Source organism: Gorilla gorilla, chromosome 3 (genome assembly GCF_029281585.2).
Source record: "Gorilla gorilla gorilla isolate KB3781 chromosome 3, NHGRI_mGorGor1-v2.1_pri, whole genome shotgun sequence".
In the NCBI taxonomy this organism is placed as follows: Eukaryota; Metazoa; Chordata; class Mammalia; order Primates; family Hominidae; genus Gorilla; species Gorilla gorilla.
The window spans coordinates 49,087,208-49,112,078 of record NC_073227.2 but is presented as its reverse complement, the minus strand read 5'-3'; the positions used below and the strand labels follow the sequence as shown (position 1 = coordinate 49,112,078).

Below are 24,871 nucleotides of genomic sequence, written 5' to 3'. Positions count from 1 at the left end.
TGCGCTTTAAACTAAGGGCAAACTTGGCTCGTGCATTCTTGACAGTGAAAAGCAGGAGCTAGGAATGCCGACTTTAAAAACCCACTTCCAGGTTTGCCTCCACCCATTATGTGATCCCTGCAAGAAAGCTTCAGTCTGCTGTAAGCTGGTAATCCCTTAATACTTTGATACTTTGGTAAAGCAAATGAGATCGGATTATATACCTTTTCCTTTTACTTGTGAACTAATTATTGTTTTTCTGCATTTAAAAGCAGATGTTAAACTCCTCCTTTGATGTTCAACAGCAGACAGACTCTAGTTGTGCCTTACAGCCCTTGATGCATGTCTGTTTGAATGAAGATCAGCTTTGGCAAATTAGATTTTGATGGCTGCATTTTGATCTGGACCATAGAAGAGAACGGCAATTTATTCTTTTATTCAACATTTATTGGATTCCTGCCTGGCCCTTTACATAAATTGTGTTCAGATCTCACAAATACCAGAAAACCTTGCAAAACATGTCTATTTTATAGATAAGAAAAAATAGAGCATAGAGAGTAGTTAGAAAACTTGCTCAAGATTACCTTGCTGTTAAGTTGCTGGGTATTTGGTTGGATTTTTTTGCTGACCTCAAACCTGTTACTATATAGGGGCTGCCTTTTAAGAGGACATAATCAATGGAGCAAAGATCTTGAGGAGCTGGGATTAAGAAAAAAGTATTTAATATATAATCTCAGTGTTGTGGAAGAAAGAAATAATCATGAGCCCCTCATTCATTCATTTACTCCTCAGATATTTATGGAGTGCCTGTGTTGTGCTAGATAACTCTGCAAGGTGTTGGTGAGTCAGTGATGGGAAAGACACAATCAATCCCTCACCAACTTCAAGAAGGAAGTAGGGATGCAAGAAAGAGTATATGATATGTTGCTCCCCTAAAAGGCCACAGTGTCTTGTTTGGGAGAGCTTTTATGAAGTTTTTCAAGATGTAAAAATGTTGACATCTTCACAAAAATTACTTACTTTTTTATTCTTTTGCTTCATTATGTATACAAAATTATCTGCAAATAAATGGGGGGTGACTTCGCTAGCATACTTTGTAGCTGTACTCCTTGTTTGGGCTGCTTTGGACGTGCAGAAGTGGAGGTTGGAGCAAAAACTGTATTGCATTTTAAACAAAGTCTTGCAAACAAAAATTGTGGACAATTACCTCGCAAGGACTATATCTAACTCAGCTTTGGATCCCCCTTTTTACGGAGAAGATAGCATAGTGCCTAGTACAACTCTGATTGGTTGCCTCAGTGATGGGAAATAAAATACCAAAGCAAGGGGAGAGGAACCTCATAGATGGGGGATGAGTTCAGATGGTATCTAGGGAGAGTGTGAGGGTGACAATAAAATAAGCCGACGAATACACCAGGGGATCAGATCACATGGCATATCATGGACCTAATTCACACTTAGAGACTGTTGCAGTAACCAGGAGAGGAAGAGCAGTGTCTAGGTAGTCTGGAAACGATATTAGGTTTTGGTGCTTGAGAGAGACTGCAGTCTTCCTTTGACTTCTGACTCTTCTGACTTTCTGCTCACATATGAGCCCTCTGTGCCTTCTTCCCCACCATGGTCTTTATTTCATTTTTTGAGACTTTCAGCTGTTATATGCAGTAATTGTTTCCTTAATAAGTTAGGTGACCATACATACTAACTTGCTGGGACAATCCTAGCTATGCCTGCTGTTCTGGCAAAATTTTTGATACTCCTTTCAATATCAAAAAATGTCCTGCTTTCGATCATAAATTAAATAACCACCCTACTAATAAAGGAATGTTGTAACATTCTATATCTTTTTAAAAAATCTTTACAGCATTCAGACTGCTTTGATGAACTAAATGTGGATGTAGTATCAGTAATATTACATAGCAGACTAGTGTCTGATGTCTTATAAGTAGAAAAAAGAAAAAATGAGCAGTAGCTGAAAAGGCTCAAATGTACTGTAGAGAGAAATTAATTGATTTCAACAAAACGAACTTTTATTACAACCAGTTGTTGGCATACCCATAGGAGAGAGGGCACTTAAAAGTTGCCATGATGATGGGTAGTGTTTAGGGAATCTAGCATCCTTTGAGAAAATCTTACCATAGCTTGTTTTGATTTAGAGTTTCAGTGTTTCCATTGCAGTGGTAATTTAATTCAGATGCATTTTCATTTATTTCTTAAGTAGAAAGTAAAAGAATATAACTTCTTAGAAGAAAGATTCTGTCAGAGGTTTATAGAAACGACTGGAGGGGAAATGTTAAATTCAAATTTTCCCCTTAAATCTTTTAAATTATGTCTTCTGATGAAAATGGTGGTGTTTTAATCAAAGGAGATATTCATATAGGGACTCAATGGGACACCATATAATTTATGTTTGAGTTTTTTTACTTAATAAGTAGGGTTAAATTGCCATTATAGTTCATATACATGGATTTGAAGAAACAAGCTAGTGTTTCGTTATATAAATATATGTAAAATAAAAGCTTTCGGTGTTCAGGTAATGCTTGACAATAATTGCAGTAGGAGACATGGGCGTAGGATCAAAACATGCTTATGATCACTCTTTTCCATATCAATATTTTATCAAATAGTGATGCAGTTACCTTCAGATCCCATAGTGACTTGTACCCTGCAGTATTATCTTTTAAAGTAGGGTAGATTTACAGAGTAGAGGGACTGATACTATATAATCTGGAAATTCTGTTTATCTTTGAATTAAATTTTGACTCTTCCACTGGCTATCTGTGAATGAGTTTTTTCTTTGAGCCACAACTTTCTAGCCTATAAAATGGGAATACTAATATCTGCTGCTTAGCTTATTAATAGAATTTTTGTTAACTCCTGAGTCTGGGATAAACATGAAGTGTATAACACAAAGGTTGGTGTTCTCCCAGGCTCAGGAGTTAATACCAGATACTGAGGATGGAAAAAATGTGTGATTGTTGAAGGGTGAGACTCAAAACATAGGTTGAGCTTCCCTAAAAAAACCAAAGTCCAAAATACGAAAATATCCAACACTTTTTGAGTGCTAACATGATGCTCAAAGGAAATGTTCATTGGAGCATTTTGGATTTCAGATTTTCAGATTAGGGATGCTTAACTGGTAAGTATATAATGCAAATATTCCAAAATCCCAAAAATCTGAAGTTCAAAACCCTTCTCTTCCCAAGCATTTTGGGTAAGGAATATTTAGCCTATAGTTAGTGAGCAGTTTCTGGCCAATCAGAAGGATGCTGACTGTAGATGTTCTGGATGGTCATCCTGACACCCACCCACTGGATATCAGCCTCGGTTGTCAATGTCCAGAAATCTGTGTTTAACCTGCGATGGTTTGCAAGGAAACCCTCTGGATCTCTTAGTTAAATTAATGCCCCTTCTCTCAGCTTTGTTACCTAGAAAAAAAAATTAATGCCCCTTTCTCTGAGATGATCTGGAAGAGAAACCATTTTCATATGGTGAGGTGAGTCTGGACATCATGCCTTGATAGCTGTCTCAAAGATTCCCATTTTCATTGCACACCCTGCTAAGCATTGCTGCCAGCACTGTGGGGACCAGCTCTGTGGGGACTCTGCTTTCCCATTTTCCATTCCATCCCTCATCTGGAAACATATCCTTAATTCCCTAGAGAAGAAAGAAGTTGAGTTTATGACTTAAAAATAAAACAAAACCTGCTAGTTATGGCAGGCCTAGACCCATTCCTCACTGGGCCCTCTACCAGGCTGCCTCTCTGGTTTAGACCATCCAGTCCCTACCTTCAGAAGTGACTGTCAGCACAGCTAGATATAGAATCTAGGCATCAAAGAGGATGAGGCCCTGGAAGAGGGAGGGTTTCCTCCTTCCTTCTCCCAAGTCTTTCCTTGCTAGTTTCCATTTCTTACCTCAGGATCTGCTTCTTCCCAGGATAATTGAAAATGGGAAGTCCACCTCTCACAGCGCAGATCCTAACCCCTTTCCACAGGGCTGGGATGGCAATAGCCACAGCTGTCAAAAAGTCTAGTATCAGTAGAAAAGCTCCCCATATAATCCTAGGAAGTTCCTTTGCTAGGGCAGGGGTGAGTTGATAAACCATAGTGGTTGTATATTGATGTGGTCAAGAGACTTTGAGAAACCACTTTGTGGTGACCTTTTCACCAACAGACTAAGGTAATACTCCTGACCTTTAGCTCAGGAGTTTGATTAGAGAAGATAGAGGAACACAGGAAGCCTGAGTTTACAGTCATGGTTGTGCCACCTCCTTATGTGACCTTGGAGACATCAAGTACTTCTTCTGCAGTTCTCATTTTCTTATCCATTAAATGGTTACACATGTAACATGATTTTTAAGGTCCTTGTCAATCACGAATTCTATAAATCTCTAATAACTCCTAAAAGTACCTCATACAAGTTTTGAATAGATTCAGCTTGTCTGTATCTGACGATGACGGTTACCATTCTTAACACCGACTTGGTTTGTGACTGCGGCTGTTTTGTGGAGGCCCACGCATCTATTGCTGGAAAAAGCTATCCCCCCATTATTTGGTATTATACCGCTGTCTTGGTATGCTTTTGAAATACAATGGCAGACTTGTTTTCTGATGATTATGATAAGATCAACAAGTCTCCCCTGTGATTGTCTTATGTAAAATGTCCCACCGTAGGCCTGAATATTAGTGATGATACCGCTTTGTTTAAAATACTGGATTCTGGCTGGCCACAGTGGCTCACACCTGTAATCCCAGCACTTTGGGAGGCTGAGGCGGGAAGATCACTTGAGGTCAGGAGTTTAAGACCAACCTGGCCATCATGGTGAAACCCCATCTCTACTAAAAAAAAAAAAAAATTAGTCAGTCATGGTGGTGCATGCTTGTAATCCCAGCAATGTGGGAGGCTGAGTTGGAAGGATCACTTCAACCTGGGAGGTGGAGGTTGCAGTGAGCTAAGATCGTGCCACTGTACTCCAGTCTGGGTGAGAGAGCAAGACTCCATCTCAAAAGAAAAGAAAAAAATATATATTGGTTCCTCTGTATCTGAATAGATTTAATCGCTTCTGATTTGTGATGTTGAATATACTTTATAGATTAAATACAGGTGATTGTTGGTAACTTTTAAGGTATATTTTAAAAGAGAATAAATGCTGATTTTTCCGTTTCTACAGAAAACATCATTGGGGTTTTAATAGGAATTGCATTGCTTTAAGTAGTATAGATGACTTAATGATACTGTGTTCTAATCTGTGAACACAGGATGTCTTTCCATTCATTTTTGTGTAATCAATATTTATTTATTTATTTTTTAGAGAAAGGGCCTCAGTCTGTCTCCCAGACTGGAGTGCAGTGGTGTGATCGCAGTTCTCTATAGCTTTGAACTCCTGGGCTCAAGTGATCCTCCCACCTCAGTGTCCTGAGTAGCTAAGACTATAGATACATGCCACCATGCCCAGCCTTTTCCATTTGTTTGACTTTTATCTTATTCTAACAGGTTTTTGTGTGTGTGTGTGTGTGTGTGTGGAATTTTTAAGGTTTTCTACCCGTGAGATTATGTCATCTGCAAACAAAGATAATTTTACTGTTTCCTTTCCAATTTAGGTGAATTTTTTTTCTAGCCAAATTGCTCTGGCTAGGACTTCTACTACTATGTTGATAAGAAGTGGTGAAAGTGGACATTCTTTTCTTCCTCTTGATCTTACAGGAAAAGCTTTCAGTCATTTACCATTGAGTATGCTATTAGCTGTGGGCTTTTCATATATGACCTTTATTATGCTGAGATAGTTTCCTTCTATTCCTAATTTGTTGAGTGTTTTTTATCATGAAAGTTTGCTGAATTTTGTCAAATGCTCTTTCTGTATCAAATGAGATGATGATGTGTTTTTTCCTCTTTGTTCTGTTAATGTGGTGCATTTCATTGATCAATTTTCATATGTTGAACTATCCTTGCATTCCAGGGATAAGTCCCACTTGATCATGGTGTATAATCCTTTCAATAAGCTGTTGAATTTGGTTTAGTAGTCTTCTGCTAACGATTTTTGCATCAATTTTCATAAGAAATAATGGCTTGTAGTTTTCTTATTTTTAAAGCGTAATTGTTTTTCTTTGGTATCAGGGTAGTGCTGGTCTGATAAGAGTTTAAAAGTGTTCCTTCTTCATTTCTTTGGAGGAGTTGAGGATTGATGTTAATTCTTCTTTAAACATTTTATAGAATTCAGCTGTGAAGCTGTCTACTCTTTGGGTTTTCTTTGTTGGGAGGTTTTTGATTACTAATCAATGTCTCTGCTAGTTATAGGTCTGTGTTCAAGTTTTTCATTTCTTCATGATTCAGTTTTGGTAAGTTTTGTGTTTAGGAATTTGTTCTTTTCATATAGGTTATCTAATTTTTTGGTAATTATACTCCTATAATCCTTTTGATTGCTGTAGAAGCAGTGGTAATGTCCCCTTTTTCACTTCTGATTTTAGTTAGTCTTCTTTTTCTTAGTCAGTCTACCTAAAGGAATGTCAATTTTGTCAGTCTTTTCAAAGAACCACCTCTTGGTTTTGTTGATTTTTCTTGGAGGTTGGCTTTTATGACTTTCATTTATAACTTATTATTATACAAATCATTATAGATTATTTCAGTATTAGACTTCTTTTTTTTTTTGTTTTTGTAGTTTGGCAATGAAAAAGGCACCTTTGCCTTACATATGTAGATGCATGAATGGTTTAAATAATCAGCACTTTAAAATAATGAACTTGAATTGTCTCTGCCATTTTTTGTTCCTTGGGTAGTGCCTTTGTCTCACTACTCATTGTAGTTTGTTCTTATTATTTGTTGCATTATTGTGGTTACTCTCTTGTGGATAGTTAAGGTAGTGTCCATGATTTGATAACCAACTGGAAAGTTTCCTTATGTTTTCTTCATGCTGAACTGCTAAAAATTTAGGTGAGATTAATTAATTGTTATTATTATATTAAATGAAAAGCCAAAGAGTGAACTTAGGGAGGAAAGCTTAGAGGACCAGTGGTCTGAAAATTTCAAATTTTAATTCTGATTTTCTGAATCAATGATGTTCCATTCAACATGTAGATTCATTACCTCTCTATACCCTATACCCCCATGTAAAAGTTTTGATGTTATTGTAATTCAGTGAGTGACCTTCTCTGAGATTATGTGCCATAGGCAGTTTCAGTCTTTTTTTTTTTTTTGAAACAGAGTCTCACTCTGTCACCCAGGCTGGAGTGCAGTGGTGCAATTTTGGCTCACTGCAAGCTCCACCTCCCGGGTTCACACCATTCTCCTGCCTCAGCCTCCCAAGTAGCTGGGACTACAGGTGTGCATCACCACGCCCAGCTAATTTTTTTGTATTTTTAGTAGAGACGGAGTTTCACTGTGTTAGCCAGAATGGTCTCGATCTGCTGACCTTGTGATCCACCTGTCTTGGCCTCCCAAAGTGCTGGGATTACAGGCATGAGCCACCGTGCCTGGCCGGCAGTCTCAGTCTTATTTTCAAGGAAATGCCACTCAAACAAGTCATTTAATGACTTACTTATACTGAAGCTGAGAATCTTGTTCAGGCTTCTTGGCTTACTTTAATTTCTCCCTCCCTTCCTTCATTTCTTCCCTGCTCCTCAGAAATCAAGAATTTTCTAGTTATGTTTTATTTTTTTAAAAAAAATTAACAAAGGTTGTATGTATTCAAGGAGTACAACATAATTCTTTGATATATGTATGTGTACTGATTAAAAATATGGACTGCTTCACAAATTTGCATGTCATCCTTGTGCAGGGACCATGCTAATCTTCTCTGTATTATTCTGATTTTAGTATATGTGCTGTCAAAGCAAGCAATTTAATTTCTTTTTGATAATTCATTTACTCAATTCTTTTGGACCAGAAACATTTTATCTCAGGGGCATGATGAACACTTGTCCTTTGTAGTGCAATGTCTTGTGTATTTTATTATCGAAATTCTTACTTAAAACTTACATTTGCGAATCAAGCCATTTCTTTTTTTTTCTTTTTTTTCTTTTTTTGAGACTGAGTTTCACTCTTGTTGCCCAGGCTGGAATGCAATGGTGCGATCTCTGCTCACTGCAACCTCTGCCACCTGGGTTCAAGCAAGTCTCCTGCCTCAGCCTCCTAATTAGCTGGGATTACAGGCATGTGCCACCACGCCTGGTTAATTTTGTATTTTCAGTAGAAACAGGGTTTCTTCATGTTGGCCAGGCTGGTCTCAAACTCCCGACCTCAGGTGATCCGCCCGTCTTGGCCTTCTGAAGTGCTGGGATTACAGGCGTGAGCCACCGTGCCCAGCCTATTTCTTTAAGAGATTTCTATCAAAGTTTTCATAGATTTATTAGTTTGTTATCTAGTCACTATTAATGATCACTTTTTTTACCAATAAAATATTTTTATATTGCAGCTTTATAATACATATTTTATTGATTCTAAGATACAGATCTTTTCACATTTTAATATCTTTAAAATTTGATATATCTTGCAATCACTGACATTTTGCAGCTATATTCGCAGCATTTTAATTTTTATTATTTTTTAAGGCCTATGAATGTAACATAACTTTTATTTTTATTCTTAGTACAGAAAATACTGGTGTATCTTCTAGTCAATAGCAGTTAGATGTGATGAAATAAGTTACTGTTAATGATCACTGTAATAATTACTGTTAGAAACTTACTGTGAAACTTCTACATTTACAACAGGACCTATAAATGGCAATGTAACTTTTTTTTTTTTTTTTTTTTTGAGATGGAGTCTCAATCTGTCTCCAGGCTGGAGTGCAGTGGCATGATCTCAGCTCACTGCAGCCTCCACATTCTGGGTTCAAGCGATTCTCCTGCCTCAGCCTCCTGAGTAGCTGCGACTATAGGTGCGGGCCACCGTGCCCGGCTAATTTTTGTGTTTTTAGTAGAGACGGGGTTTCACATGTTGGCCAGGATGGTCTTGATCTCTTGACCTAGTCATCCACCTGCCTTGGCCTCCCAAAGTGCTGAGATTACAGGCGTGAGCCACTGCACCCGGCCACAATGTAACAGTTTTACAAAAAGTTTAGAGTGGAAAAAAATGACCTGTAAGCCCTAAAGCTATATACTTTAACAAGTATATTTTGTTTGTATTTCATTCCCGTCTTTTTACATGTGTACATATTTTTATCTGTTTGTAGCTATAGCATACATACTACTTTGGTCTACTTATTTTTTATTCCTGTTATATCTTAATTTCTCTCTGTTTCAGGCCTTCATATTTGTCTTATTTATTTATGTATTGAGACAAAGTCTTGTTCTGTTGCCCAGGCTGGAGTGCAGTGGGATGATCTCTCCTCACTGCAACCTCTGCCTCCCGGGTTCACGCCGTTTTCCTGCCTCAGCTTCCTGAGTAGCTGGGACTACAGGCATGCGCCACCACGCCTGGCTAATTTTTTTGTATTTTTAGTAGAGATGGGGTTTCACCGTGTTAGCCAGGATGGTCTCGATCTCCTGACCTCAAATGATCTTCCCGCCTCGGCCTCCCAAGGTGCTAGGATTACAGGAGTGAGCCACCGTGCACAGCCTCTATTTGTCATTTTTAATAGTTCCATAATCTATCAGTGTATGACCATAATAAAACTGCATGCCGCCCAGCTGCTGAAAATTTAGATTGTTGCCATTTTTCCTTTTGTGAATAATGCTTCAGTGAACAACTCTTTTGCATATTTTTATTAATTTTATCATTAATTTTGGCCATTTGTTTTATGAAATATAACTTTGGAGAGGATCTCTTTAGCCCTGGGATTTGAAGCTGCAGGGAGCTATGATTGTGTCATTGTACTTCAGCCTGGGTGACAGAGCAGGACCACTAACTCTTAAAAAAAAAAAAAAAAGAAAGAAAGAAAGAAAGAAACATAACTTTGTAGAAGCCTCCTGAACTGTGTTTTACTGTGAAGAATCAATCTTTATATTCAAATAAATCCAAATTAACAGCTGCTATTATAACACTGTTCATTCATTCTTTCACTCAGCTATATATCCTCCAAGAAAATACATTGGATCATTATGCATTCCATAGGTTCCAAGAGCTAAGGAATCAAAGTTAAATAGGACACCCCCCGATGTTTGATATTTTGTTGCATAGTGGGAGACTCAAACTTATCAAAAATAAGTACTGTGTGATGAGGGATGTTGGAAAGATAAGGGTTAAAGTTTCTTAGCATGTAATTTACTTTGAGAGCATTGTTGATTGGTGTTCTTTTAAGTTATGAGGTGTGGACATACCATGTTACATTTTTAAAATGTGTCTAATAGGTTTATCTGACAGAAAATGGCCCCACCTGACCTATCCATAACTTCCTTTTAAGTCTAAACCTGTGTCCTGTGATCCAGTGTTTGTCTAGAGTTCCGTGTCATGTTCCTCCAACATACTAAGTTCCCTGTTGCCAGTAACTGTGTCACAAGTCTTTTTCCTTTCTATACCTACTACAATCTGCTGTATTTGTAGTAGGTGTCAAAGTATCGGTAGTTCATTTGACTTGCTTTTAATTGTAGTTTTTTAAACGAATGACAATATTTCACCAATTTATACTTTCTTAGCACTTCATTGACTATCAGTTCATATTCTATGATGAATGCAATTTTAATTCTGTCTTATCATATTTGTTTAGTTAAAAAAATTTCAAGTTAAGAAGATGGTTGAAAGATTATATAATCCCATAGAGATTTTTATAGTAAAAGTTTAAAATTCTGGTACTTGTGTTGGTTGGAAGTAGAACCTTCACTGGACAAGGTAAAACCCCTGTGTATAAATGTTTGGAGGCTGTCTTAAAGCTTTGTTGAGATGGAAAAAAAATTTTATATAACTAAGTATCAATTCAGGCATTTGATATAATGAATATGTTTTGGAAATAGCCATTTATGGTTCTAGCATTAAAAGGTGATTAGCTAGCTATGAATTTACCTCCATTATACGCATGCATTACAAAGTGGACCCTATTTTTAAATTTCTCAAGAAGGTATTCTGGAAACAGCTTCTGAGAATGATTTCTTGGGATTTTTTTTTCGCTTTTTGTCTTTCCATTTCTGAAACCTGAATAGAATTGTGCCATGTTCTTTGCAGAGCTGTGGTGATTAGATTGTACAGTTTCATACACATGTACACATGTACACACACACAGACACACACACACTGCTGTGCAGAATCACTGTCCTGTTGTGTGATCTTCAAATGAAGCAAGAGAGGAATAATCTGGGATTGACTGAGATAAATTTATCTCAGCTCTTCAAAATACCATGTGAGCGTAGTGTAACTCACTTGGACAGCTGTGGAATGAAACTCTTGTTTTAGTGGCCATTAGATACGTCAAGAGAACTGACTACGTAGAAGAATGTATGGTAAAGGTAGTTTGGTAATTGGTCAAATTTGAAGTAGCATTTACAGGCCGAGGCAGGTGGATCACCTGAGGTCAGGAGTTCCAGGCCAGCCTGGCCTACATGGTGAAACTCCTAAAATACAAAAATATCTCCTAAATACAAAATATCTCCTAAAACAAAAAAACTCTCCTAAAAATACAAAAATTAGCCCGTTGTAGTGGCAGGCACCTGTAGTCCCAGCTACTCGGGAGGCTGAGGCAGGAGAATTGCTTGAATCTGGGAGGTGGAGGTTGCAGTGAGGAGAGATCATGCCACTGCACTCCAGCCTGGGCAACAAGAGTGAAACAACATCTTTAAAAAAAAAAAAAAAAAAGGAGCATTTACATCACCAACTGAAATTAAATAATTGTCCCCCAAGGTGATGTGTAGCCTGACTTTTGTGACTGAGGGATTGATCTCTTGACAAGTCTTTATGAAATAACACCACAGGAGGGAAGATTATATGCAGGCGTCAAGCTTTGCATTTACTTTGCAAGCCCTCTTTATCGGGTTTGTATGATCTTGTTGTGTACAGCTAACAAAAGGTTACTTCTTTGTCAAGAAAGCCGTCCTCAGTTTTCAGAGACAGTGGGGCACCACAGAGACTTTCTTTCTCTGCATCCACATTTCTATTAATGTCATTACTGCATTTGATTCCTTTATGAAGCCCTTTTGGTCACATCAGCAGTGCATTCTAAGCTCTTTATCTTAACTTCTAGCTTTGTCTGCAAAATTTGTGTGGTTAGCCTGAGGCATATGCAGATAAATTGCCCAGGTTCAATGTTCTCGGACTTGGAACTAAATGTGCTGCAGAATGCTGAATTGATGGGTGTAGCTTTTCAGCAATATTGATGTTTCTACAGTTGAATGTAAATCTTTGGATGCCTTGGTTTGCATTTTCATAGTCGTGTAGTTCCTGACCACTGGTTTTCAAACTGCCTCGTCTCTCTGAAAGCTGTGTTTCAGTGGAAAGACAAAGAAAATTGTTCTTCCTCACCCACTACTCTTCTGCCCATTCACAACAGTAAGAATCTGAGCATGTCTCTGGCCACATGCAAACAGTGGCAGCTCCCAATTCACAAGCTGCTTACATTTCCAAAGTGAGGTTGTTGTGAGGTCAATTAGTGGTTTAGAACTCTGAATGGGTTGGCTAATGGTAGAAACTAATATAAAGAATAGGTGAGCTGGCCGGGCGCGATGGCTTACGCCTGTAATCCCAGCACTTTGGGAGGCCAAGGCAGGTGGATCACGAGGTCAAGAGATCGAGACCATCCTGGACAACACGGTGAAACCCCGTCTCTACTAAGAATACAAAAATTAGCTGGGTGTGATGGCCTGCGCCTGTAGTCCCAGCTACTTGGGAGGGTGGGGCGGGAGAATCTCTTGAACCTGGGAGGTGGAGGTTGCAGTGAGCCGAGATTGTGCCACTGCACTCCAGCCTGGTGATAGAACGAGACTCCATTTCAAAAAAAAAAAAAAAAAAAAATGATGAGCCTACCAAAACTTTGGTAACCCTTAACGTTCCACAAACAGTTTTAACTGTATCTTAAAACATAACCTTCCCCATGTTTCTCTATGGAAAAATCTTCTTAGTTCTGCTTTGAAATCTTATGAAACAAACATTTCATTCTTAACTTCAGTGGATGGCTACCTATCTCTACCTGTGTATCCTGGAGCAATGTATCAGTCAGGGTTCTTGGATAGAAGCAACAGAGACTAGCTTAATGGTTTAAGCAAAGAAATAATTTATTGAGAAGATATTGGGTACATTCTGAATTTACCCAAGTTGGGGGAAAGAACAAGCACTAAAAAGAGACTACACAGCCAGATTCATAGCCAAGGTCATACAATAAGATTAGTTCTATGTTGGGTAGACCCTGTCACTGAACACTGGACATTAGTGTTCGTGCTGACCATCTCTTCAGGATCAGACACTTGGTACCAACTCTGTCACTTGAGCCTTTGCTGCCTCTGAGCAGTGGGTGTTGTTGCCATTGCCCTCACCCATGGTAATTTCCCTCCTGCTCCTGCCTCTTTATGTCTCTGGTTCTAGATTCAGGGTTGACCACGGCTAAGTCATGTGCAAGCCTTGGCTACAAGACACTCTGGGAATGTTAGTGTCTAGCCATTTTTGCTTCTGTGTTGAGAGATGTGCCTCTCATCAGAACTCACATGATGAGGAATTCCCCAAACACAGGGGAACAGAGTTTAGATGCCGGCCATTTCCCAATCCTTCTCCCCACATAAGGATAAAAGTCACCATAAGAAGCTTCAGTAAGCACTGTGGTAGAAGGGGAGGTGTTACAGTGGCCAAGGTGTTTATCCATATGAAGCTGTGGTTAATGAACTCTATTTAACTAAGATGGCCAGTTGTTCCTTGTGCACTGGTGTCCAGGGTCCCCTTCACCATGTGTTAACTAAAGCTATAGGTGTGAAGATTTAGGCATATTTGACCTCTCACACCGTGGTCCTTAAATAACAAGATGCACTAAATTGAATTTTAACTATTGGATTAGCTAGGAGGAGCAGATTAAGACTTATCTGTTTCCTTGTTTATAGTAGAAAATGAAATTTCACATTATCAATTTGTCTTATACAGTTGGGTGGTTTATATGTTTCATTGATGAACTTCTACCCTTTTAAAAGTTGATTTTTTAATTGCAATTATACATGTATATAGCTTACAAATTCTTGCCCACGGATTTGCATTGCCATTTTCCACTTCTCAGAAGCAACTACTCTTTAGTTCATTTAGCTCTTCTTCTGGTATTTACTTCCTTGTAGCAAATTAATATGTTTATATTGGTAACTCTTGAATTTTTTTTCCATTTTAGTCATTAAACATGAATTCCATTGAGGAAGAGAGGGGTTTATCTTTCTTTCATTCTTCCTCCCTTAAATACCTGCGCTTGTACTCTCTAAGATAGTTATATCTCAGTTTGTTTTCACTGTAAATATTTTTCACAGCTGAGCTATGCAGGATACTGTTATTTTCTTTTCTTTCTTGTATAGCACATTAAAATTTTGTTGCTTGGTATTCTATTTATTTACTATTTATGTGTCCCCAAATTCTCAAATAAGGTCAAATGCAATGGCACATCTCTTGATTCTTGCGTGTGTGCATGTGACATTTTTCTTGGGCTCTCTGCTTGCTCACTGTGTTCTGGACTGTTTACTCTTGAGGCCTATGCACAGCTGTTGACCTGGAATTTGTCCTTAGCAATCACGTTGGGAATTCTTGATTGACCTGTTTATTGGATGCCATCTCTTTTGGTTTTGACCCTCTTTTGGGGAGGCACATCGCCTGGCTGCTTTGTGAGAAAGCATGTGTAGATGGAATTTTTTTGAGATCTGGCATGTGTCAAAATATCATTTGGTCTTCCCTTACATATGATTGATATCTAATTTAAAGTTGGAGATTACTTTCCCTGGGAGTTTAGAGGGTTTCTTCCATTTTCTTCTGCTTCCAATTTTGTTACAGAATTGTTGCATGCTCTTCTGACTCTATGTACTTTGTATGTGACTTGTTTCTTTTCTTTTTGGATGCTTTTAGGGTATTTAAAAATCCCCCAGTGTTCTGAGCTTTCCTTGTAGTCCACCTTGGTATGTCACTTTTTCATTCATTGTGAAGACTGTTCTCTTTTTTGGAGTTCCTATTTGTCAGATGCTGGAACTCTTGGATTTTTCCTCCAAGGTAATTATTGTTTAAAAAAAAAAATCCCTGGCTGTGTGTGGGCTTACACCTGTAATCCCAGCATTCTCAGAGGTCAAGGTGGGAGGATTGCCTGAGCCCAGAAGTTCCAGACAAGTCTGGGCAACATAGTGAGTCCTTATCTCTTCCAAAAAAAAAAAAAAAAAAATTAGCTGGGTGTGGTGGTATGCTCCTGTAGTCCTAGTTACTCGGGAAGTTGAGGTGGGAGGATCACTTGAGCCCAAGGATTCGAAGCTGCAGTGAGCTACGATTATACCACTGCACTACAGCCTGGGCCACAGAGCAAGACTGTGTCTCAAAAAAAAAAAATCCTGATTTTTATCCTTTTATCTTTTTGTTCTACTTTAGGGGAACATTTACCTCTATTATCTATTAACCTCTCTGTTGATATTTTTATTTCTGTGATTATAATATTAATTTCTAGGAGCTTTTTCTTGTTCTCACAGTATCTGTATTTTATAGCATCCATTCTTTATTGCTTTGTGGATGCAATATGTTTTACCCTCTTGGGGTTCTTAATTATGTATATTTGAAGTCTTCTCCCTGCATTGACCCTGTTCCCTCCTGAAGTTCCTGTCTGTCAAGCTGGACCCTATTTCACATGCGTGGTGTTCATCTTGTCATCTTTATTCATGAGGAGGCACAAAGCAAGGCTTTGTCAATTGGTGGCCTCGCATAAGATGACCACCTCTTTTCAGAAGTCACCTTGCCTTCCAGTTTTGGTATCTGTAGATCTGTTTTCTTGGGCAGGTTAGTTTCTCCAGAAAAGTCTCCAGTACCAATCTCCTACTGGCCAGTGCTCTGGGAACCCAGCAGAGGAAGGGGCTGTGGAGTGCGTAGTTCCACTTAGTCCTTCTCTTTTTCAGTCGGTCCCTCCACCCGGTCCCTGTTCCTAGTGTCCCCAAGTGCAGATCCTCTCAAGCTTAACCTTTGCTGAGGTGGGAGGAGGGGCATAGCAAGCTTCATGGTTTAGCAAAGATATGGAGTTTTACTCCTTAAAATGACTTGCAAGCCATCCCCCAGTTTTCAGTGCTGCCTCCATCCTGTCTTCTCATCCAAACCCCGCTTAACCGTGTCTTAACTTGCACTTTCCTCAAGTTCTTTGCCGCATACTGGCTTGTTACTTCCTGACAATTCTGTCTATAGACGTTTATGTTTTGTCTGCCCCTGCTTTGAAAATTCACTCTCATTGGGCCATTTTCCAAAAATGTTTTCCATGAATTTTGTCCTCTTCCATTCTCTCTTCTCATGAACTTTTCTCTGCCTCTTGCTTACTGTCGTTTAGGGGTGGTTTTGGGAGGGAATGGAGATAAGCACAGGGTTGTAATCTATCACATGTAACTGATAATCCCTGCTGATCAACTTGTGAGATTCAGTTCAATTTAGGTACGTGGTTGTCTGGTCCATTAAGGAAGAGTTCATTTGATTACTCTATACTTTTCAGTTTTATTCAGAGATTATTACTCTCACTGTCAAAATGAACTAAGTGATACTGTTTGTTGGTTTGAGAATGTAATAGAAAAAAGGTCAGTTATCTCTAAAGTATACATTCCAAGTCTGACCTCAGACCCAGTTACAAGCGTAACATAATATTTCCACCATTACAAAAAATAATGACCTTCATTGCCTGGAGCCATAATCACAGTTGGGTCAGTTTTTCTTAGATTTCCTATTAGCTTGACTTGAGTTGGGTCCAAGCTGGAAGAAAACATTCTTTTCTAAGAGCCACTTTATCCAGTGGTCCCAGTTGTGTTCTATAGGGAACTGAGCTTCCGTGAGGCATCTCTGTAGATTCCATGAATAATGTTGGACCTTGATGTTCTTCTCCATTCCCATGCTCAAATCACCCAGAGTATCTCTTACAAAATGCAGAAAGTTTTATGTGCCAGAAGCTTCCATCATTGAACATGTAAACACCACAGCAGAATCAAGGCCGAGTATTATCTTTCAACTTTTCTCCTTAAATTTCATTAGTACTTCAATTTTAGGAATAACAACTGATTTATTATAATTATGTTTAATATATTATTAATGTGTATCAAAGATTACTGTAAAATTATTTTTGGGTCTTGTTCAACCATTGTAAAGTCAAAGGGCAATCAATTCAAACTTTAAAGGTTTTGTATCTCCAGAGTTTGAATGAATATAGGGGAATCTGATCTGATTTCTTTTGTTTTTTTTGGAGACAGAGTGTCACTCTTGTTGCCCAGGCTGGAGTGCATTGTCACGAACACGACTCATTGCAGCATCGCCCTCCTGGGCTCAAGCAGTCCTCCTGCCTCAGCTCCCCAAGTAGCTGGGACTACAGGCACGTGGCCAGATAATTTTTTGTGGAGTCGAGTTTTGCCATGTTTCTCAGGCTTGTCTTGGAATTCCTGGGCTCAGGTGGTCCACTTACCTTGGCCTCCCAAAGTGCTGGGATTACAGGCATGAGCCACCATGCTGGGCCTGATCTAATTTCTAATCTAGAGTTTACGAAAATCCTTTTTAAAAAAACAATAATACGGTGAAACCTCATCTCTACTAAAAATACAAAAAATTAGCCGGGCCTGGTGGCGGGTGCCTGTAGTACCAGCTACTCGGGAGGCTGAGGCAGGAGAATGGCGTGAAGCCGGGAGGCGGAGCTGGCAGTGAGCTGATATGGTGCCACTGCACTCCAGCCTGGGCGACAGAGCAAGACTCCATCTCAAAAAAAAAAATAATAATAATAATAATATTTGCCTTCATATGGTAGAATTAATATTTTTCTGTTTCAGATGCCTCATGTTCTTTGTTGATAAATCAATAGATTGAGGGTGTAGAAGTTCTGAGATGAAATCTTTCTATTTGCAGGTTCCTGTTGTCACTATGATAAAGAGTGCTGGGGCATCTGTTTTGTGCTAAAGCTAACTAGAAGTGTCGCTGCTCTGAGCAACAGGCAGGAAGTACTTCTGTCCTTAAAACCAAAAATAGATGCTCTTTCTCATTATCATAGCTCAAATGATCATCTTTTTTAATGAGATGGGCACATCCCTTGTGGTTTTCACAGATTTAATGATCAGATTATTTAATGCAGAGCTTGGGGAAGAACAGCTCTGGTAAGAAAGATGATGGAAATTTTACTGGAAGCAAAAATAACAACTTTATTCCTTCTTTTTTCTTTCTGCTAATGTTTTCAACCTCTTATTCGTTTGTTTGTTTAGAGATGGTCTTGTTCTGTCACCCAGGCTGAAGTGCAGTGGCACCGTCATAGCTCACTGTAGCCTTGAACTCCTGGGCTCAAGCAGTCCTCCTGCCTCAGCCTCCCAAGTAGTTGAGACTACAGGCATGTGTCATCACACCCAACTTGCTAGCATATTGATTGACTGCTTAATTGATGAGATGAGGTCTTGCTACATTGCCCAGGCTGGTCTTGAACTACTGGCCTCAAGTGATCCTACTACTTTAGCTTCGTTGTATCATTGTATTCATTACACACTGTAATGCTGAGATTACAGGTGTGAACCACCTCACCGGGCCTCCTGCTGTTTTTTTCCTTTGTTGTTGTTGTTAATTATTTTTCATGATTCTTAAAGGGATTCACTTGTCTTATTTTAATATATTGGTATGTTTACACATTTCTCACTATATTTTAACTTCAAGAGACCATTACCACGGAGAAAAAAAATTATTTGTAAAGAGAGTTGGAGGTGTCAGGATTTAGGTATACTGTATGTAGTCTGACTTGCTTTGGACAACTCTGCCAAGTATTGTGTATTAGTATGTTGGCAGTTGGAAGGTGAAAAATTGCTTCTTTGCTGATTTTAGAAAGTTCTGTTTGTATTTCTGAAAGTAAGGCGAGAAACAAAGAGAATAGAAGAAATTTAAGGGAAATAAGGTAATATATGTGAAGGTGCCTTGTAAACTGCTAAATCACATTACAGCAAGGGTTGAACTTAAAGTGAGAAAATAAGATCCACAAAGATGCTATAAAGAAAAATGGGAAAAAGAGAAAAGAACTTAGATAGGAAGTTGTTAAGAAGAAACAAAATGGGAAAATCATAATGGGGAATTTTTACATTCTAGGTTTTTTTTACTCTGAAAATTCAGGATTAGTTGTTCTTCCTATATGAGCAGTGAAGTTAAAAATATTTTTTAGCCAAGAAGAATGTTCTGTGGAAATAATTGGGAAAAAGAATCTTATCTGGGGTGGTGAAAGTTGGATAGAAACTACTAGGCACAAGACCTAGTCTAAAAAAAGGTCTAAATAAAGATCTCTGTGTTGTAGGGGGTTATGTACTTAATTAAGGTGTAATTCACATTTGTTACCACTTAATTAAGGTGTAATTCATATTTGTAGATCTCTTCTGAGCCTTTCCTTTTGTTCTCAATCATACCTTTGCAAGGCAGATATCCTTAGCCCATTTTACAGATGAGGCTTAGAAGGCTAATTGATTTGCCAACAGTCACTTAATGTATGCAATGGTAAAGTCCTCCCTTTCTTCAGGTTCTGAGTTTGTTCCTACATTTCTAGATTGTTCACATCAGGGCAATTGGTTTTCTTGTGTTTCTGGAGATTCTGCTTATTGAATTTCTCCAAAGGAGGTCCTTGTTAAATAACAGTGGTCACTTAGAAATAACACTCTCCGGGCAGGTTTTAGGCTTGGCTAAATGACTTCAAATGAGTTCTGCTTAAGGAACACTATTTGAATTCCCTAAGAACCAAGAAATAAACAAAAAAGGCATCACAACAGCCCAAGTATGTGTTCAGAGGCCGTGCCCTGTGCCCTTCAGATCTTATCTGGAGCTTGGTATTTTAAGTTTCGTTCTCTTACACTTCATTATTTTATTTGAATTCCAAAATCATAGCTGACTTGAAGAAGGGAAAGGTTGGTACTATAACAGAAATGAGATGCAACTCTTTAGGACAAAGGAGAGGAGATAGCCAGACTGTGAAAGGCAGACACATATCCCCAAAGCCTAGCAGCCATCTGCCTTTGAGTAGAGGAATAAACAGCCCTCTGTTGCCTCAGAAGCTTCTGAGAACAGCTATCTTGCCACTGGCCTTTAATGGGCAGGTTAAACCCAGTTACCAGCAGGATACACACAAAGCCAACCTTACACCCTCTCCCTCTATTCGCCATCAATTTATCTCCAACTCAGATCTTGACTCTAATCGGCCACAGCTCTTGACTTCAGACCTGGCTCTGTAACTTGGATTTCCCCTTGGGCTCTCCAGAGTGTATTTATATCTGTGCTTTCCCTGTTGTGAGAACTTCAGCAGTCTCTTCCTTTTGATTCTCATTGCACCCTGTGCTTTAGTAGTAACTCCCCATCCAGCTCTCTTTGTGGTGGTAGAAACCCAGCTCCTACCCAGTAACTGCTGCCACTCCTTTTCCTTGGAATTAGTATTCTCATGTTCCAGCAGAGCAAGTAATGTATAGTCATGTTGATGATCCTGTGTCACCAAACAAAGATTAATCATATTCTGGATTCTCTGAAGAAGGCATTACCTTTTAGAAAAAAAAATTAATCCACTATGGTTGAAATTAAACCCATTTTGATACTTAGATGGGTAATCCTTCAGCTGTTTTGAAAATCGTGATCATTCTCAATGTCTTAATTCTTTGAGATTTTTTTTTTTAATTTAAAATTTTTTTTTTGAGACAGAGTCTCACTCTGTCACCCAGGCTGGAGTGCAGTGGCATGATCTCTGCTCACTGCCACCTTCGCCTCCCGGGTTCAAGCGATTCTTCTGCCTCAGCCTCACAAGTGGGAGAGATTACAGGCGCCTGCCACCACGCCTGGCTAATTTTTGTATTTTTAGTAGAGATGGGGTTTCGCCATGTTGGCCAGGCTGGTCTCGAGCTCCTGACCTCAGGTAATCTGCCTGCCTTGGCCTCCCAAAGTGCTAGGATTATAGGTGTGAGCCAGCATGCCCGGCCTATTCCTGGAGATTTTAAAAAGCAGAAATTATATTGTACTATAACTGCAGAATGATGCAGAGAATTATAATTATTGAATTATAGAATATATTATTTTGGAAGAGCATAAGCAACCTTTTAGATAGCTTGCATCACCTTTCTATTAAAAATTGTTGCTTTAAGTAAAGCCATTTAAAAATTTTTTGTGTACAAACTTTTAGGTCAACAGCAGGAAATGCTTAAGCAGAGCTATTACATATCTTAAAATAGTGAAATGAGCATTGTAGAACTAGTGGCTGTTGGCATGAAATGTTTACTTTGGAGAGAATTCTTGGCATTTTTGCCCCACATCAGCATAGTAAGAACTTGTAGGAGAGGAGGGAAGCATTAATGTATTTGTTGAGGATTAATGACTTTGTAGAGCATTTGTGGTAGTGAATATATTATGGCTAGTACCGTAAATGCAGTAATTAAAAAGCTGCACACTAAACGCTTTGTAGACTGGCAAATATATTCCCTTCCTTTCCTTGATGGCTTGCATTCAAGTGAATAGCGTATATTTATCTTGCTTTTAGTGTTCTTAAGAGTAGAAAGAAGTCTCAAAGGTTGATTTCCTTCCCGAGATATTGCTAGTCAGATGGACACAATCAGATTTGATGTTTTCAGGATCAAGTTATTTTTTAACAGTTCAGAAAAATGTCACATGGTACATACTAATAAAAAAAACTGTTCCTCACCTTTGGAAGCTTTATTATTAAAGTTATTTTTAGACAAATATTACCTTGTGCTGCTGCGTAATATAAAATGTGTTCAGGCCAGGCATGGTGGCTCATGCCTGTAGTCCCAGCACTTTGGGAGGCCGAGGCGGGTGGATCGCTTGAGGTCAGGAGCTCAAGACCAACCTGGCCAATGTGGTAAAACCCTGTCTCTACTAAAAATTAGTCGAGTGTGGTGGTGCACGCCTGTAATCCCAGCTACTTGCGTGTCTGAGATACAAGAATCACTTGAACCCGGGAGGCGGAGATTGGAGTGAGCCGAGATCGCACCACTGCACTCCAGTCTGGGCGACAGGAGTGAAACTCTGTCTCAAAAAATAAATAAATAAGTAAAATAAAATAAAATGTGTCCAGTAAGATCATGATACCTCAGGGCTTCTTTTATTATAAAAGAAGTAAAATCGTGAGTAATAGAAATATATATTAGGACTAAAACAGACCTGCAACCAAGGTGAATTTTTGAAATTTTCAAGGAAGCGAGACTTGGTTATCTCATGACTATTTATCTTACTGCCCCAGCAGGTTAAACTGAAGCGGGCTGTGTGAATGAGCATCTGGGAGGAGAGGCACCCTGCTGTGAGAGTAATGATGTCCTGTCTTTCACAGGGAAGGATGACAAAGAAGGCAGACAGATGTAAAGTCTGCAATTTCTATTGCTTTGTGTCCTCAAAATGTTCATACCCATCTATTTTCCCATTTAAGAGGCATCTTGTGTTTCATAATTTCTGAATCCTCCCACTTAACATGCAGTATTTACTTACAAGTTCATATTTATGAGTTCATAAAGATTTTCTTCTGTGAAAAGTATAAATGCAGCTGAATGTGATTTGCAGCTTTGCTTTGAGTCAGTTAGGGTAGGAAAAGAAGAAATAGACTATTTCTGTTCTCACCATTTAATTGGCCTCCTTACCTCCTAGTTGTGAAAGCTTTTCACTAATGTATTGGTTTATTGATTTATTTCACATTTATTGACTGCTTACTACATCCTGTGCCCCGAGGATACAGAGATGAGTGTTCCAGTTAGTAGGCATCTGATGCCTTTGAAACCATCTCTGTCCTGACTGACTTCAGTGCAGATAGCATTGGTTCTAAAATCCTTTCAAGTTCCAGAAATGGCCTGGATCTTGTTCCTGTTAACAGAATAGACAAACCGCAGAGCAGTCTTAGAGTTTTTGAGATCACAAAGGCTGTCTGGGGAACATAAAAGCTGCTTTTCCAGGTGTTTTCCATCGCATCGGGTTTCTAATGAATCTTGCTCCTTTGGCATTACTGGGATACTTTCCAAGTATAAAGTCACTCCACTCCATTTCTGAATTGGCTAAAACCCTAGATGGAAAAGCGTTCAGGAGATCACAGTGGGATGGCATAACTACTGTTTTAAGAGGCAGCTAGGAAGTCTCAGTGGCAGGTGCCACTGCCAACCCATTCTCCCTTCCTTCTTGCCTTTACTCTCAAATGTCTGCCTCTTTTTCATTTTCAGTAGTTTATCCATGGTAGGAAGGACCTTTGAATTGGAGCAATTCAAGAAGCTTTCTAAGATGGTGGGTAGGGCCAGGCGTGGTGGCTCACGCCTGTAATCCCAGCACTTTGGGAGGCCGAGGTGGGCAGATCACAAGGTCAAGAGATCGAGACCATCCTGGCCAACATGGTGAAACCCCATCTCTACTGAAAATACAAAAATTAGCTGGGCATGGTGGCATGTGCCTGTAATCCCAGCTACTCAGGAGACTGAGGCAGCAGAATTACTTGAACCAGGAAGTCGGAGGTTACAGTAAGCTGAGATCACGCCACTGTACTCCAGCCTAGCAACAGAGCGAGACTCCATCTCAAAAAAAAAAAAAAAAAAAAAAAAAAGAAGATGGTTGGTAATAGTTTTGCTTAATTAAACTACATGTACACCTTTGGAAATGTTGACACCCAAAGCCTGAGATCATTTTAAGAAAAGACATCTTCCAGATCTTTTGCTTATAATAGTATTTTTTGATACTCTGAAGTTCTACTCTTAGGGGTAGAACTTATAAATTGCTCTTTTCTATCTTGGTACAAACTGCCTTGTTTGTTTGTTTACCTTAAAACAGACTTAGACTACTTTAATTTGGGGGGATTGCTTGCCAGAAACCAAGAATTTCAAGATCCATGTCCTCAGACCATTTACTTGTTACCTCATTCTCAACAAAGAGACTTTGCCAACTGTTTTCTAAAAACATTGATGCAATTTGGTCTATTGCCTCCAAATCCCAATACTATTCATCATGAACTTACTATAGCCAGATTTATCTTTCCAGTAGCCCCCACTTACCCAGTTTCATTTCTGTGATTGCAGTTTCCCATAGTACAGTACACTAAGATAGTTATGAGAAATAGAGACCACATTCACTTGCTCTATTTTATTATTGGGTATCATTGTTAATCTCTTACTGTGCCTAATTTATAAATTAAACTTTATCATCGGTACATATGTATAGGAAAAAACATAGTATAGGTAGATAGGGCTTGGTTCTATCCATGGTTTCAGGCATCCACTGGGGATCCTGGAATGCATCTGCCATGGACAAAGGGGAGCTACTGTGCTTTCCTTCTAATATCCGAGGATTGTGGACTCCCCTCTTCTTCAAGGTCAGCCCCTTCATCTGTACTCCTGACCCTTTGGCCCACCTCTTTTGAGATCTCAGGCCATCTTTACCTCTTCCCCCTTGGACTTTCAGCCTCTCCCTCTGAACTGAGTCCTTCAGCCTGTAGCCATGTGCTGTGAGCACTTAGTCTCTTCCAGCAGCCACGCATTCCCTTTCCTGGGCTCTTCCACTTGCTCTGTTTATTCTGTTATCTCTGCCTCCATCACTTCACTAAAACAGCTCTCCATCAAGGTGGACAGTGACTTCTTAAATGTCAAATCCAAAGGTATACTTTTCATTTTTTATCTTTATTCATCTCTTTCTATCCCGTGGTACCTCTCTACCATTCTTCCTGGGTCTTCTTCAAAAGATGGTTTTCCTCTGCACATTCTGTTATGTGTGTTCTCCAGGATTCTGCACTGATCCTGTAATGTTCTCCTTCTGTCCATGTTCCTGCAGTGACGTCACTCACTGACACAATCTCTGCTCCCCTCTATGTTGTAATCGCTTTTATGCCTTTATGTTTTTC

At 39.1% G+C, this 24,871-nt stretch overlaps 1 protein-coding gene and 1 non-coding gene across 23 annotated transcripts in view; one reads left to right on the top strand and one right to left on the bottom strand.

Moving 5' to 3' along the window:
- APBB2 (amyloid beta precursor protein binding family B member 2) overlaps positions 1-24,871 on the top strand; it is a 398,493-nt gene that overhangs the window by 121,718 nt on the left and 251,904 nt on the right. The window lies entirely within an intron of this gene.
- On the bottom strand, positions 7,703-7,805 carry LOC115934376 (U6 spliceosomal RNA). The gene has a single exon (XR_004070189.1). It is a non-coding gene; the product is annotated as a U6 spliceosomal RNA (small nuclear RNA).